Source organism: Hyla sarda, chromosome 5, assembly GCF_029499605.1.
Source record: "Hyla sarda isolate aHylSar1 chromosome 5, aHylSar1.hap1, whole genome shotgun sequence".
Classification (NCBI taxonomy): domain Eukaryota; kingdom Metazoa; phylum Chordata; class Amphibia; order Anura; family Hylidae; genus Hyla; species Hyla sarda.
Window position 1 is genome coordinate 173,118,861 of NC_079193.1, and position 14,209 is coordinate 173,133,069.

Consider the following 14,209-nt stretch of genomic DNA (forward strand, 5'->3'; position numbering starts at 1 on the left):
TCCCCAGCTGTGGGAGTCTGCCGGTGGCTGGGAAGACTACATTAGTGTTTTACTACTACCCCATCATGGAACAGACTATGGGCTGAGGGATTGATGGGCTAAGGGATTGATCGCATCGGGCATCACTTCTGAGACCCGATGCGATCAGAAGTTATTAAACAGGGGAGCGGGCAGCATGCTCCACTCCCCTGTGATGTACGGTGTTTTTTTACATTCACTTTTAAATTCCCCGTTGGGAGCCCTTAATGGCCTCCACCGAGGAGCCATTTAGGGCTCCCAGCGGGGTTTTGTAAACTACTAATTTGACCCCCAAATGTATGCCCCCCCATGCATATTTATAATAATTCATTGGCCCCAGTGTGTTTATAATAATTTATTGGCCCCAGTGTGCTTATACTTATCCCCCCCCCCAGTTTACTTATTCCCCCTCCCGCTGCCTGCTCCTCATCTTCTTGGAGCAAGGCAGCACCGGGACATGTTGGGAACCGGCGGTGGTGAATGAATGAAGCCGACATGTCCCAAATGTAAGCTTCATTCATTCACCACCACCGACCGAAATGTCCCCGTTGCTGCGCTGCTCCTAGCACAGTCAGCGCACTGCTGGGACATGTCTATTCTCTGCTGCTCCATATGGAGATGAGCAGCAGAGAATAGACATGTCCCAGCAGTGCGCTGACTGTTCTAGGAGCAGCGCAGCAACGGGGACTAATTGCCCTATTCTGACCCCTATAACTGCATCAGGTTTTTTTTGTGCTGCGATCTGTAGTTTTTATTGATTCCACCTTTTCCACTTTTGTGTATGTGACTTTTTGATTTAATGTGACTAAAAAGCAGCAATTCAGTAATTTGTATTTTTTGCTTGCTATTATTTTTCATTGCTATGCAAACACATAGTACTGATCTGTAATGTTGGCAATCTACTTCTCTGGTCTGGTAGAAGATAGCCCAAAGGAGCAGATCGCTGGCCAGAAGGCAGATAAGGGGACCTCTGGGTCCATTTTGACTCTTTGGACTCTAGTGATTATGCTGCGGGTGGTCCCCAAAAACTGATAATGCCAAAGATGCAATGATCATTATAGATCACTGTATCTAAAAGGTTAATGGCAGGCAGCAGTGTGATCAGAGCGATTACTGGTGGGCCCCTGACTGCTCATAGCAGCTGTAACCTATTGTGCATGAAGCAATTGCAGCTCCTGCTATGGCTCCATGTACAGGACGCAAATGTACGTCCTGGTGTGTTAAGTACCAGGGCACCAGGAGATACATTTACGTCAATTGTCCTTTAAGGGGTTCTCCACCCCTAGACATTTTATCCCCCACCCGCCGCTGGGGACCCTGCGATCTCGGCTGCGGCACCCCAGACATCCAGTGCACAGAGCAAACTTCACTCTCTGCCGGATGACTGGAGATGTGGGGCGGAGGCTTGTGACATCACGGTCACGCCCCGTTTGTGATATCACGGCCATGCCCCCTCAATGCAAGTCTATGGGAGGGGGTGTAACAGCCTCCCATAGACTTACAAATGCCAGGTGCAGCAGGAAGATCGCAGGGGTCCCCAGCAGCGGGACCCCAAAATTAGACATCTTATCCCGTATCCTTTAAATAGGGGATAAGATGTCTAGGGGCGGAGTACCCCTTTAAGAAGTTAATAATGTTAATAATAATAGTGATGATCAGAGATGGCAGCTAGTCCCAAGCCAAGTTTTATGCTGACAAATGTAAAAGCAAAACTAAATGTTGGTTGTCCTAAACTGTGCAAAATGATGCTTTTATATCTTTTAATTGCATCCTCTCAAAATTTGTTTATTTATATCCAGTTACAACAAACTCATAGCCACACAAAAGAGAACTTAAGATTTCAAATGGAGACTCAAAATATTTTGAGCACTATGGGTTTCAAACCTTTGAAAAATGGTTTTATTTCAAGGACATACAATTACCTTTTGAAAGCTGAGTTTAAAGAATTGACACTTAGGTCTCAGTCCAAATTGTCTGTGAACCTTACTGCAATTTCTAGGGAACTTTGGTTTAAAATATATATGAGCATTCAGCTAAGTTTTTATTTAAAAGAAACTGACATTATCAGACAGTTTATGATAACACAGAGTCCCTTTTATTCGGTAAATTCCTCCACGTAAGTGGGAAGAGGGAGTCTGATAAATGTCCAAAATGCCTAAAGGCTGAAGCAGATTAGAAATTTTGAGTCCAAAACTGGATTTAGTGATTTGAATACTCAGGGAACTTTTTGTTCTATTCTTGAACTTACCATCCGGCATTTATAAGCTACTTTTTGTGACTTATAATGCTATTGCCAAAATTTGCCTTCCCTTTTAATGTCCTACATTATTCAGGTTCTTAAATTTATAGACTGGAAGTGGATCTCCATAGACCTAAAACTGACTGAACCAATGGCTATGTATTTGGCATTCATGGTTGAAAAGTTTAAAGCCCTTTTATCAGCGCAAATATGGCATTTGGTAAAGAGTTTTTTTTAATTTTGTATATTTTTTCTTCCACTGAAGGGATAGATAAGCATTTGGTATAGGGGAATATCTGTACTTAACCCCTTAAGGACCCAGGGTGTATGGGTACGCCCGTGGAAATTTTGGTCCCCAACGCGCGAACCGGACCGGGATGACTGCTGATATTTATCAGCAGGCATCCCGTGCAAATGTCCAGGGGGGGTCCTGAGATCCCCTCATGTCAGCGATTCTGGGTCAACCCGGGTGCCACCTCACAATCACGTGATTCATCAGTCGGAACCACCGATCAATCACTGTCTTGCTGGGCGGCGATTGGGGCTGCGATGGGGCTGGCGATCGGGGCCGGCGGGGGTCTCCTACCTTTCCCTGGTCTGATGGGGGTCCCCTCAGGAGCGGCGGCGGTCCCGGTGGCAGCAGCGGCGATGATCAAGGCGCTGCAGGCGGCAGGATACAGCAGGAGGTGAGGCCTTTTTACCTCCTGCTGTTGCTTGGCAACTACTCTCAGCATGCACAGCCAAAGGGCATGCTGGGAGTTGTAGTTTTGCAACAGCTGGAGTTCCAACCACAACTCCCAGCATGCCCTTTAATAATCTGTGCATGCTGGGGGTTGTAGTTATGCAACAGCTGGAGGCAAATTTTTTCTATGAAAAAGTGTGCATCCAGCTGTTGCATAACTTCAACTCCCAGCATGCACAGACTACCAAAGGGCATGCTGGTAGTTGTAGCAGTGTGCTTCTATCTGTTGCAAAACTACAACTCTCAGCATGCCCTTCGACTGTCAATGCATGGTGAGTGTTGCCATTTTGCAACAGCAGGAGACACATTGGTTGTGAAACAGAGTTGGGTCCTAACTCAGTGTTTCGCAACCAGTGTGCCTTCAGCTGTGTCAAAAATACAAATCCCAGCATGCAATGAGAGACTGTACATGCTAGGAGTTCTAGTTTTGCAACAATTGGAGGCACACTGGTTGCAAAGCACCAGAGTTAAGTGAAAAACTTTCAGTGTTGCGCAACCAAGGTGCCTCCAGGTGTTGCATAACTACAACTCCCATCATGTATGGTTTGTCAGTGCATGCTGGGAGTTGTAGTTTTGCAACAGTTGGAGGTTTACCCCCGTCTCCCCCCCCCCCCCATGTTAAGGTACAGGGTACATTCACACGGGCGGGTTTACAGCGAGTTTTCTGCTGCAAGTTTGAGATGCGGCAAAACTTCCAGCGAGAAACTCACTTTAAACCCGACCGTGTGAATTTACCCTAAAAACATTACACTACACAAAATAAAAAGTAAAACATTACATATACATAGACCCCTGCACAGTCCCCTCCCCCTCCCCCAATTTAATAAAAAAAAAAGTCTTATACGGCACTGTTTCCAAAACAGAGCCTCTAGCTGTTGAAAAACCACTCACTGTCAAGGCATGCTGGGAGTTTTTCAACAGCTGGAGACACCCTGTTTGGGAAACACTGCCGTAGGGTATTGTGGTGGCGGATGCAAATCCCCAAATTAGGCCTCAAATGTTAGTGTAATTTTTTTTTATTTTTTACACTAACATGCTGATGTTGCCCCATACTTTTCATTTTCACAAGCGGTAAAAGGAAAAAAAGACCCCCAAAATTTGTAACACAATTTCTCCTGAGTATGGAAATACCCCATGTGTGGGTGTAAAGTGATCTGCGGGCGCACAACAAGGCTCGGGAGTGAGAGCGCACTATGTACATTTGAGGTCTAAATTGGTGATTTGCACAGGGGTGGCTGATTTTACAGTGGCTCAGACATAAACGCAAAACAATACATACCCACATGTGACCCCATTTTGGAAACTACACCATCCACAGAATGTAACAAGGGGTATAGTGAGCCATAACACCCCACAGGTGTTTGACGAATTTTCGTTACAGTTGGATGTGAGAATGAAAAAAAAAATTTTTTTTCACAAAAATGCTGGTGTTACCCTAAATTTTTCATTTTCACAAGGGGGAATAGGAAAAAAAGCCCCCCAAAGTTTGTAACACCATTTCTTCTGAGTAAGAACATACCCCATATGTGGATGTAAAGTGCTCTGCGGGCGCACTACAATGCTCAGAAGAGAAGGCATGCCATTGGGATTTTGGAGAGAGAATGTGTCCGAAATTGAAGTCCATGCGTGTTTACAAAGCCCCCATAGTGCCAGAACAGTGTCCCCTGCCCACATGTGACCCCAATTTGGAAACTACACCCCTAACAGAATTGAATAATGGGTACAGTGAGATTTACACCCCACAGGTGTCTGATTTTTGGAACAGTGGTCCGTGAAAATGAAAAATTTTATTTTTCATTTACACAGCCCACTGTTCCAAAGATCTGTCAAATGCCAGTGGGATGCAAATGCTCACTGCACCCCTTATTAAATTCTGTGAGGGGTGTAGTTTCCAAAATTGGGTCACATGTGGGGGTCCACTGTTCTGGCACCACGGGAAGCTTTGTAAACGTACATGGCCCCTGACTTCTATTCCAATCAAATTCTCTCACATCCACATATGGGGTATTTCCATACTCAGAAGAAATGGGGTTACAAATTATGGTAGGCTTTTTCTCCTATTACCCTTGTGAAAATGAAAAAATAGGGGTAGCACCAGCATTTTAGTGAATAAAATGAAATTTTTTCATTTTCACGTCCATCTTTAGCAGAAATTTGTCAAACACCTGTGGGGTGTTAAGGCTCAATGTACCCCTTGTTAAGTTCCTTGAGGGGTGTAGTGTCCAAAATAGTATGCCATGTGTTTGTTTGTTTTTTGCTGTTCTGGCACCATAGGGGCTTCCTAAATGTGACATGCCCCCAAAAAACCATTTCAACAAAATTTACTTTCCAAAAGCCAAATGTGACTCCTTCTCTTCTGAGCATTGTAGTGTGCCAGCAGAGCCCTTAATGTCCACACATGGGGTATTTCCATACTTAGAAGAGATGGGATTACAAATTTTGGGGGGCATTTTCTCCTATTACCACTTGTAAAAATGTAAAACTAGAAACTAGACTTTTAGTGAAAAAAAAATTATTTACACATCCAACTTTAACAAAAAGCCTTCAAACAACTGTGGGGTGTTAAGGCTCACTGTACCCCTTGATACATTCCTTGAGGGGTGTAGCTTCCAAAATATTATGCCATGTGGGGGGTTTCTTGCTGTTCTGGCACCATAGGGGCTTCTTAAATGTGACATGCCCCCAAAAACCATTTCAGAAAAACTCATGCTCCAAAATCCCACTGTCGCTCCTTCCCTTCTGAGCCCTCTAGTGCACCCACAGAGCACTTGACATACACATATGAGGTATTTCCTTACTCGAGAGACATTGGGTTACAAATATTAGGAAGATTTCTCTCCTTTTACTCCTTGTAAAAATTCAAAAACTGGGTCTAGAAGAACATGCCAGTGTAAAAAAAATGAAGATTTTGAATTTTCTCCTTCAATTCGCTGCTATTCCTGTGAAACACCTAAAGGGTTAACAAACTTTTTGAATGTCATTTTGAATACTTTGAGGGGTGCAGTTTTTAAAATGCAGTCATTTATGGGGTATTTCTAATAAGAAGGCCCTTCAAATCCACTTCAAAACTGAACTGGTCCATGAAAAATTTCGATTTTGAAAATTTTGAGAAAAATTGGAAAATTGCTGCTGAAATTTGAAGCCCTTTGATGTCAACTTTATGATGAAAACATAAAGTAGACATATAGTATGTGTCAATCAATATATAATTTATTTGGAATATCCATTTTCCTTATACGCAGCGAGCTTCAAAGTAAAAAAAAAATGCTACCTTTTAAATTTTTTGCATTTTTCACCAAGAAATGATGCAAGCATTGATGAAATTTTACCACTACCATAAAGTAGAATATGTCACCAAAATACTATCGCGAAATCAGAATGAAAGGTAAAGCATCCCAGAGTTATTAATGCTTAAAGTGACAGTGGTCAGATGTGCAAAAAATGGCCGGGTTCTTAAGGTGAAAATGGTCCTCGTCCTTAAGGGGTTAATTATTAGTAAGTTTTGTAGACTGAAATAATAAAGTTAAATAAAAATGAAGAAATCAGACAAAATATACAGAAGGCTTAAAATAAAAGCGATACTCCAGTAAGAAAGAGCAGCCGGTACTGCTTTACATTTCATCCCCCAAGAACTCACAGCAAAACCTCCAGACGTTCACAGCACTAACCCCCGGTGCTCACAGTAGATACAGGACAGCTTGCCACAAATCGAATATAGACGAAAGGAGCACTGGGCACACAGGTTCCGGTCAAGCAGTTTATTTGCAGGTGGAAATGCTCAGCAACAATTGTTTCGCTACTCGCAGGTAGCTTTTTCGCAGCCTTTGAAAAAGCTACCTGCGAGTAGTGAAACAATTGTTGCTGAGCATTTCCACCTGCAAATAAACTGCTTGACTGGAACCTATGTGCTCAGTGCTCCTTTCGTCTATATTCGACTTAAAATAAAAGCTGTGACATTTTAAGCATTGAGTGTTAATTAATGAAGCGCTTCTTTATACACTGCTCAAAAAAATAAAGGGAACACTTATAACACAATGTAACTCCAAGTCAATCACACTTCTGTGAAATCACACTGTGTGGAAAGGTGGAAATTATAGGCAATTAGCAAGACACCCCCAGGTGGTTAACCCAGACCACAGGTGGTGACCTCAGACCATTTCTCAGTTCCTATGCTTCCTGGCTGATGTTTTGGTCACTTTTGAATGCTGGTGGTGCTTTCAATTTATTGGTAGCATGAGACAGAGTCTACAACCCACACAAGTAGCTCAGGTATTGCAGCTCATCCAGAATGGCACATCAATGCGAGCTGTGGCAAGAAGGTTTGCTGTGACTGTCAGCGTAGTGTGCAGAGCATGGAGGCACTACCAGGAGACAGACCAGTACATCAGGAGACGTGGAGGAGGCTGTAGGAGGGCAAAAACCGCTACATTTGCCTTTGTGCAAGGAGGAGCAGGAGGAGCACTGCCAGAGCCCTGCATAATGACCACCAGCAGGCCAAAATTGTGCATGTGTCCACTCAAATGGCCAGAAACAGACTCCATGAGGGTGGTATGAGGGCCCGACATCCACAGGTGGGGGTTGTGCTTACAGCACAACACCGTGCAGGACGTTTAGCATTTGCCAAAGAACACCAAGATTGGCAAATTTGCTTCACAGATGAAAGCAGGTTCACACTGAGCACATGGAGACGCCGTTGTGAACGTTCTGCTGCCTGCAACATCCTCCAGCATGACTGGTTTGGCGGTGGCTCAGTAATAGTGTGGGGTGGCTGGAGTGTGTCAGCAGTTCCTGCAAGAGGAAGGCATTGATGCTATGGACTGGCCCGCCCATTCCCCAGACCTGAATCCGATTGAGCACATCTGGAACATCAGGTCTCTCTCCATCCACCAACGTCACATTGCACCACAGACTGTCCAGGAGTTGGCGGATGCTTTAGTCCACCTCATCAGGAGCATGCGCAGGCATTGTAGGGAGGTCATACGGGCATGTGGAGGCCACACACACTACTGAGCCTCATTTTGACTTGTTTTAAGGACATTGCATCAAAGTTGGATCAGCCTGTAGTGTGGTATTCCACTTTGATTTTGAGTGTGACTCCATATCCAGACCTCCATGGGTTGATAAATTTGATTTCCAGTGATAATTTTTGTGTGATTTTGTTGTCAGCACATTCAACTATGTAAAGAAGAAAGTATTTCATACGATTAGTTCATTCATTCAGATCTAGGATGTGTTATCTTAGTGTTCCCTTTATTTTTTTGAGCAGTGTATTTCAAGTTTGTATTCATTAGAACAGGTCAAGTCAGAGGTTGAAAAAATATGAAAATGTTAGTTAGACAGTCAAGTAAAATATTTGGAAAGAAATTACTTCAAATACCATTAAAAAGGAAAAATATAGATTGGAGCAGCCACTGGCCTAAGCCTAAGGTTTTTGAGGCTATAAATATTTGAAGCAAAGTAAATTTGGTTCCTTTTCGTAAAAATTTGCTAAAAAAAAATAAATTTCATTATGTGTTTGACCTTGGATGAAGAAGACATGTAACAAGAAGGTGAAATAAATCAATTCTGCATTAATCTAAGTACATTGAAACTTTCCCAGAAACCTTTTTTTTTAAGAACAATGGGGGTTATTAACTAAACTGATCACGACAGTTTTTAATTTTATCAGGGTTTGTGCCCAAGATTTGCAACAATAAAAAAAAAACCTGACCCAACTCTCCATTTTATTCAGAAAACACAAAGAGGGGGCTTGGTCACAGGGAAGGGGTGTGGTCATATAAAAGGGCCATGTCTAGACAAAAAAAAAAATAATCCAACCTATTTACTAATGTTATCACATGAAATATGGTGGATTTGAGCTGTGGGAAACCTGACAGCTCTGATCGTTTGTAAATAAGGGCCAATGTTTTTCATCTGTATCAGACTTTGGGTGGATGTTCAATTCCCCCACAGCCTGTGCAAACATAGCCTGTTTGAGACTTGCAATTTTTGGTAAACTTCTTAAAGAGTGCTAATACCCCTTTAAAGAGTAATGATCTTGATAAATATTTTAATCCTCCCAGTTCACCCCCCTCTGTCTTGATAAACCACCCTCTTCCTTTATTTTATTTTTAAGTGTTCTACCTTGATATTATTCTGTTTCTTCTGCTTCACAGAGCTCCACAGACTGGGAAGGGGCATTCCCCAGCAGGTGTGACATCCTCCCTCACTCTGCTACACAGAGCTGAGAGTAGTTAATTGTGAGATGGGCTAGGATTGGCTGAGGCAGCCCCCCCTCTTAACTCTTGACACTGAACTCTACAGTGTGTCAGCTCTGCCCAGCAGCTGCAACGGGAGCAGAAATATTCAGCATAATATTTGGCACAATATTTAGCACTATGCCCTAAAGGCATCATGACTTTACAGTCTAGTTGAACTCAAAGGGAAAGGGAGCTGAAATATTCAGCTCTGTACACTCTATACACTTTGCTGAGCTGAGGTCCTGCCTGCATTTCCTGACTTTTGTCTTTGCCAGGCTGTTGCAGGGCTGGAACAGGACCAGAAGGAGGACCCCTGGTGACCAAACCTCTAGTGGTTAATTTAACACATAAAGTTAATAAAAAAAAAAAAAAAATATATATATATAAGAAAAGTAATTCAAATAGACCAATCTATAATATATACATTTTGATTACTAATGATGGGTACCAGTTAAGTATTAGGAGGCACTACAAGAGAATATATTCTTTGTTAGCAATGCACATACACATCTTGAGTAAGAGTTCTGGCATATAATGTTATTTAACCCCTTAACGACAGAGGACGTAAATGTACATCCTGGTGAGGGGGTACTTAACGCACCAGGACGTACATTTACGTCCTAAGCATAACCGCGAGCATCGGAGCGATGCCCGGATCATGCGCGGCAGGTCCTGGCTGCTGATTGCAGCCAGGAACCCGCCCGTAATGGCGGACATCCGCGATCCTGCGGATGTCTGCCATTAACCCCTCAGATGCCGTGATGAATACAGATCACGGCATCTGCAGCATCGCAGTCACTAAAATGGATGATAGAATCGCCCGCAGCGCTTCTGCAGCGATCCAATCATCCAGCATGGCAGAGGGAGGTCCCCTCACCTGGCTCTGCTGCCTTCCCGGCATCTTCTGCGCTGATCTGCCTTCCCGCAGACCAGTGCAGAAGATGACCGATAATGCTGATCAGTGCTGTGTCCTATACATAGCACTGAACAGTATTAGCAATCAAGTGATTGCTATAAATAGTCCCCTATGGGGACTATTAAAGTGTAAAATAAAAGTTAAAAAAAAAAATATTTGAAAAACCCCCTCCCCCAATAAAAACGTAAATTGTCCCATGTTTCCTATTTCACCCCCAAAAAGTGTTAAAAAAATATTTTATATACATATTTGGTATTTTCACGTGCGTAAATATCTGAAATATTAAAATAAAATGTTAATGATACCGTACGGTGAGCGGCGTGAACGGAAAAATAAAAAAAATTCCAAAATAGATGCTTTTTTTTTATAACATTTTATTCCCAAAGAAATTATTAGAAAATGGATTAAAAGTTCTATATAAGCAAATATGGTAACAATAAAAAGTACAGATCATGGCGCAAAAAATGAGCCCTCATACCGCCGCTTATATGGAAAAATGAAAAAGTTATAAGTCTTCAAAATAGGGGGATTTTAAAAGTACTAATTTGGTTAAAACGTTTGCAATTTTTTTTAAGCGCAACAGTAATAGAAAAGTATGTTATCATTGGTATCATTTTAATCGTATTGACCCAAAGAAAAAAGAACACATGTCATTTTTACCGTTAATTGTACAGCGTGAAAACAAAACCTTCCAAAATTAGCGAAATTGCGGTTTTCTTTTTAATTTCCCCACGCAAATAGTATTTGTTTGGTTGCACCATACATTTTATGGGAAAGTGAGTGAGGGCACTACAACGGACAACTGTTCACGCAAAAAACAAGCCCTCATACTAGTCCGTGGATGAAAATATAAAAGAGTTATGATTTTTTTGAAGGCGAGGAGGAAAAAAAAAAAACTAAAAGTTAAATTGTCTGCGTCCTTAAGGCCCAAATGGGCTGCGTCCTTAAGGGGTTAAGGATATAAATGTATTCATGGGGATTATGTTCATTTGGTAGCACATGTTCGTCTTTCCCAGTGACGTTGAATTTATGACCCAGTGACAATAGCTTTGTTCAAACATCTGTGTTTTTGGGAGGCTTCAGTGATCATACATAGGTAAATGTAGAACCAAGTTTTCCAGTGTGTCTGAAGGAATACTGTCTATCTTTATGAAAGAAAACTGTTGTTATGAGACAGTAAGCGGAAAGCAAATATATTAAGTACAGCATGTCTGTCTCAATAACTGATGCATGCCATAGGTTTTTGTTAACCGAGTCTATTCTGATTCACACCATTTGCTCCTGTCAATCATATGAAAACATAAGAAAAAGGTAAAACTGTCTTATAGCGTACTGAAAGTACTGACACTCCACACTCCCAAGGATTTCTACCTGCCAGGTGTTAACATTCCCGGACAGACAGTTGAAACTATAAACAATAAAGTATAAAAATATGAATAACAACTAGAATTTTTTCGGTGTGGTGATGGTATTAAGTTTTCCCTCTTCATTTCAATTACATTTTCTTTCTATGCATTACTTTACTTTATTTTCATTGTTGATATGGAATCAGGAGATGAGATGGTCTGAATAAATCACTCCCTGACTTTCAGCCTTGTAGATCGTACTATATAGGATGTAGACTCAATTAGATATCATTTTATAATGTCTTATAACTCATGTGACGTGCTATTACAGAAGTCATCCTAAACTTCCTACTGTTCACATTAAGGTAAGGAGCAAATTTCATTATATTTATCATAGAGATAAATAGCGTCTAATAAATGTATTTTCATTACACAGACTTACATAGTATTTCTCCATAGTTCTCCTTTTTTCCATACCTTTTGGTCCCTAGCTGCATTTCTAAAGTACTCCTCTCTTTCACTATTAAATGGAATACAAACTTCTATGCCATGTTGACTCATCCTTCATCGCTTAGAAGATGTACAAGTTTCTGCTAATTCCTGTGTCTAAACACCTATCCTCACACAGTTATATCTAAATGGATTTGGACATTTTTGCAGTTTAGGGGGTACTTTTTAACTGGTGCCAGAAAGTTAAACAGATTTTTAAATTACTTCTATTTAAAAATGTAAATCCTTCCAGTACTTGGTAGCTGCTGTATGCCCCACAGGAAGTTCTTTTCTTTTTGAATTTCTTTTCTGTCTCACCACAGTGCTCTCTGCTGACACCTCTGTCCATGTCAGGAACTGTCCAGAGCAGGATAGATTTGCTATGGGGATTTGCTCCTGCTCTGGAAAGTTTTTTCTTACAGAAGGTTAAAGGATACTCCAGCCTTAAAGGATAGGTGATAAGATGTCTGATCGTGGGGGTCCCGCCGCTGGGGACCCCCACAATCTGTGAGCACCCACCTTTGTGAGCACTCCGCAGCGTTGAAATCTCCAAATGTTTAGAGTGACGACAATGGGGCCGGAGTATCCTGACATCACGACTCTGCCCCCGCGTGACATCATGCCCCGCCCACTCAATTCAAGTCTATGGGAGGGGGCGTGACAGCCAGCGGAGGGACCCCTGCGACCAGACATCTGATCCCCTATCCTTTGGATAGGGGATAAGTTTGGTGAGTTCATTGTGACATCTTGCGCTCTGGCCGCACGTCCAGGCCGTGAGCGCATTGTCCCTTCTCTTCCTCTGGCTGGCAGAGCTGGGATTCGCACTGCGGGACGCGCCCGCATGTGAATCCCAGCCCGTCACTCACCTCTCTCCCCTGCTGTTTCCTCACAGCTCCAGCGCTGGTGTCCCTGCCTCCTAGGGCACTCAGATTTAAAGGGCCAGTGCGCCCGTAATTATGTTTTGCACATGCACGTTCATTATAAGTTTCTGCACCTCCCCCCACTCTCTGCCGGATCTTTGTTTGCCTTTGTGCCTGAGAGAAAGCTGTATTCCGTGTTTCCCTGCCGCCTGCCTATTGACCTTTTGCTACCCTACTGACTACGCTCCTGTGCCGCCAGCCCTGACCTCCTGCTAGCCTGACTTCGTCTTGCCTCATCCCTTCTGTTCCACGCTTCACCTCAGCCGCCTGTGCAGTCGAGTCATGCCAGGGGTAGCGACCTGGTTGCCGTCAGGCGCAGCAAGTCCATCCCGCTTTGCGGTGGGCTCTGGGGAAAACCAGCGGCACCTTAGACTCCGCTCCCTGGTATGGCCCACGTCATCTGCCACACAGGTCCAGCGGATCCACTACATCTCCAGCTCCAGCCCACGTGGTGTCACGGATCTACTATCTACTGAATGCCAGTCGACTGCGGTGAGTCTTACATTCATCAGTGTAAATAATTGCTGAAACACATTCCATACAAGATATACTCAGTAATTTATCAGAATACCACACATTGGAAATGCTAAATAACCCTGATGTACAGAGTGAAAGGTAATTTATGTGAGAGTGTATGTGATAATGTTTGTGATAACATGCAGTCCATCTGTTGAGTAAATATAGTGCTTGTAATTGCTTTAGAAGACCTTGTGAGAAGTCCAGTGATGACACATCGCTTTGGTGGCTGTGAAATTGCTTACCAATCTTGGATTGTAATTTACAATTCTCTACAGCAACACAACCAACCTTTGCACATAATTTGTCAAGTGTTCGCTTCATAATTGCTTTAGATAATATTGTACTGTGATCTGTTCCAGAAGAACATCTGTGGATTATGCTAAGCTTTTGCAATTTAGAGTTAATACCAATTTTGATAAAAAAAGGAAAATATATATATTTAGCCAACAAGTTATTACTATTAGTTCAATGTTCCTTCATACTAAAAGGTGATATTTCATGAACAATCAAATGAGTTCTACAAAAATAGGATACAGAGATAGATAACATGGGTGAGAGAGCGAGAGAGAGACAGTAGATAGAAAGCTGATAAAATCCCATAAACAATATAACTTATCAGCCCCTGTTAAAAAGCTTTGTAAGGCTAGGTTTCTACACGTTGTTTTTTCTGGCATTTTTTTTTAAATGTCTCTGCAGTTTTTAAGCCAAAGCCAGATGTGGATTGAAAAGGAATAGAAAATATAAAAAAGGGCTCCTTCTTCCTACTAGATCCATTTCTGCA

General features: G+C 42.4%; 1 protein-coding gene across 8 annotated transcripts in view; it reads right to left on the reverse strand.

The window, feature by feature from the left end:
- The window catches only part of LOC130273638 (poly(rC)-binding protein 3-like), a 744,530-nt gene that overhangs the window by 498,331 nt on the left and 231,990 nt on the right, over nucleotides 1-14,209 (reverse strand). The gene's annotated exons all lie outside the window — the stretch shown is intronic.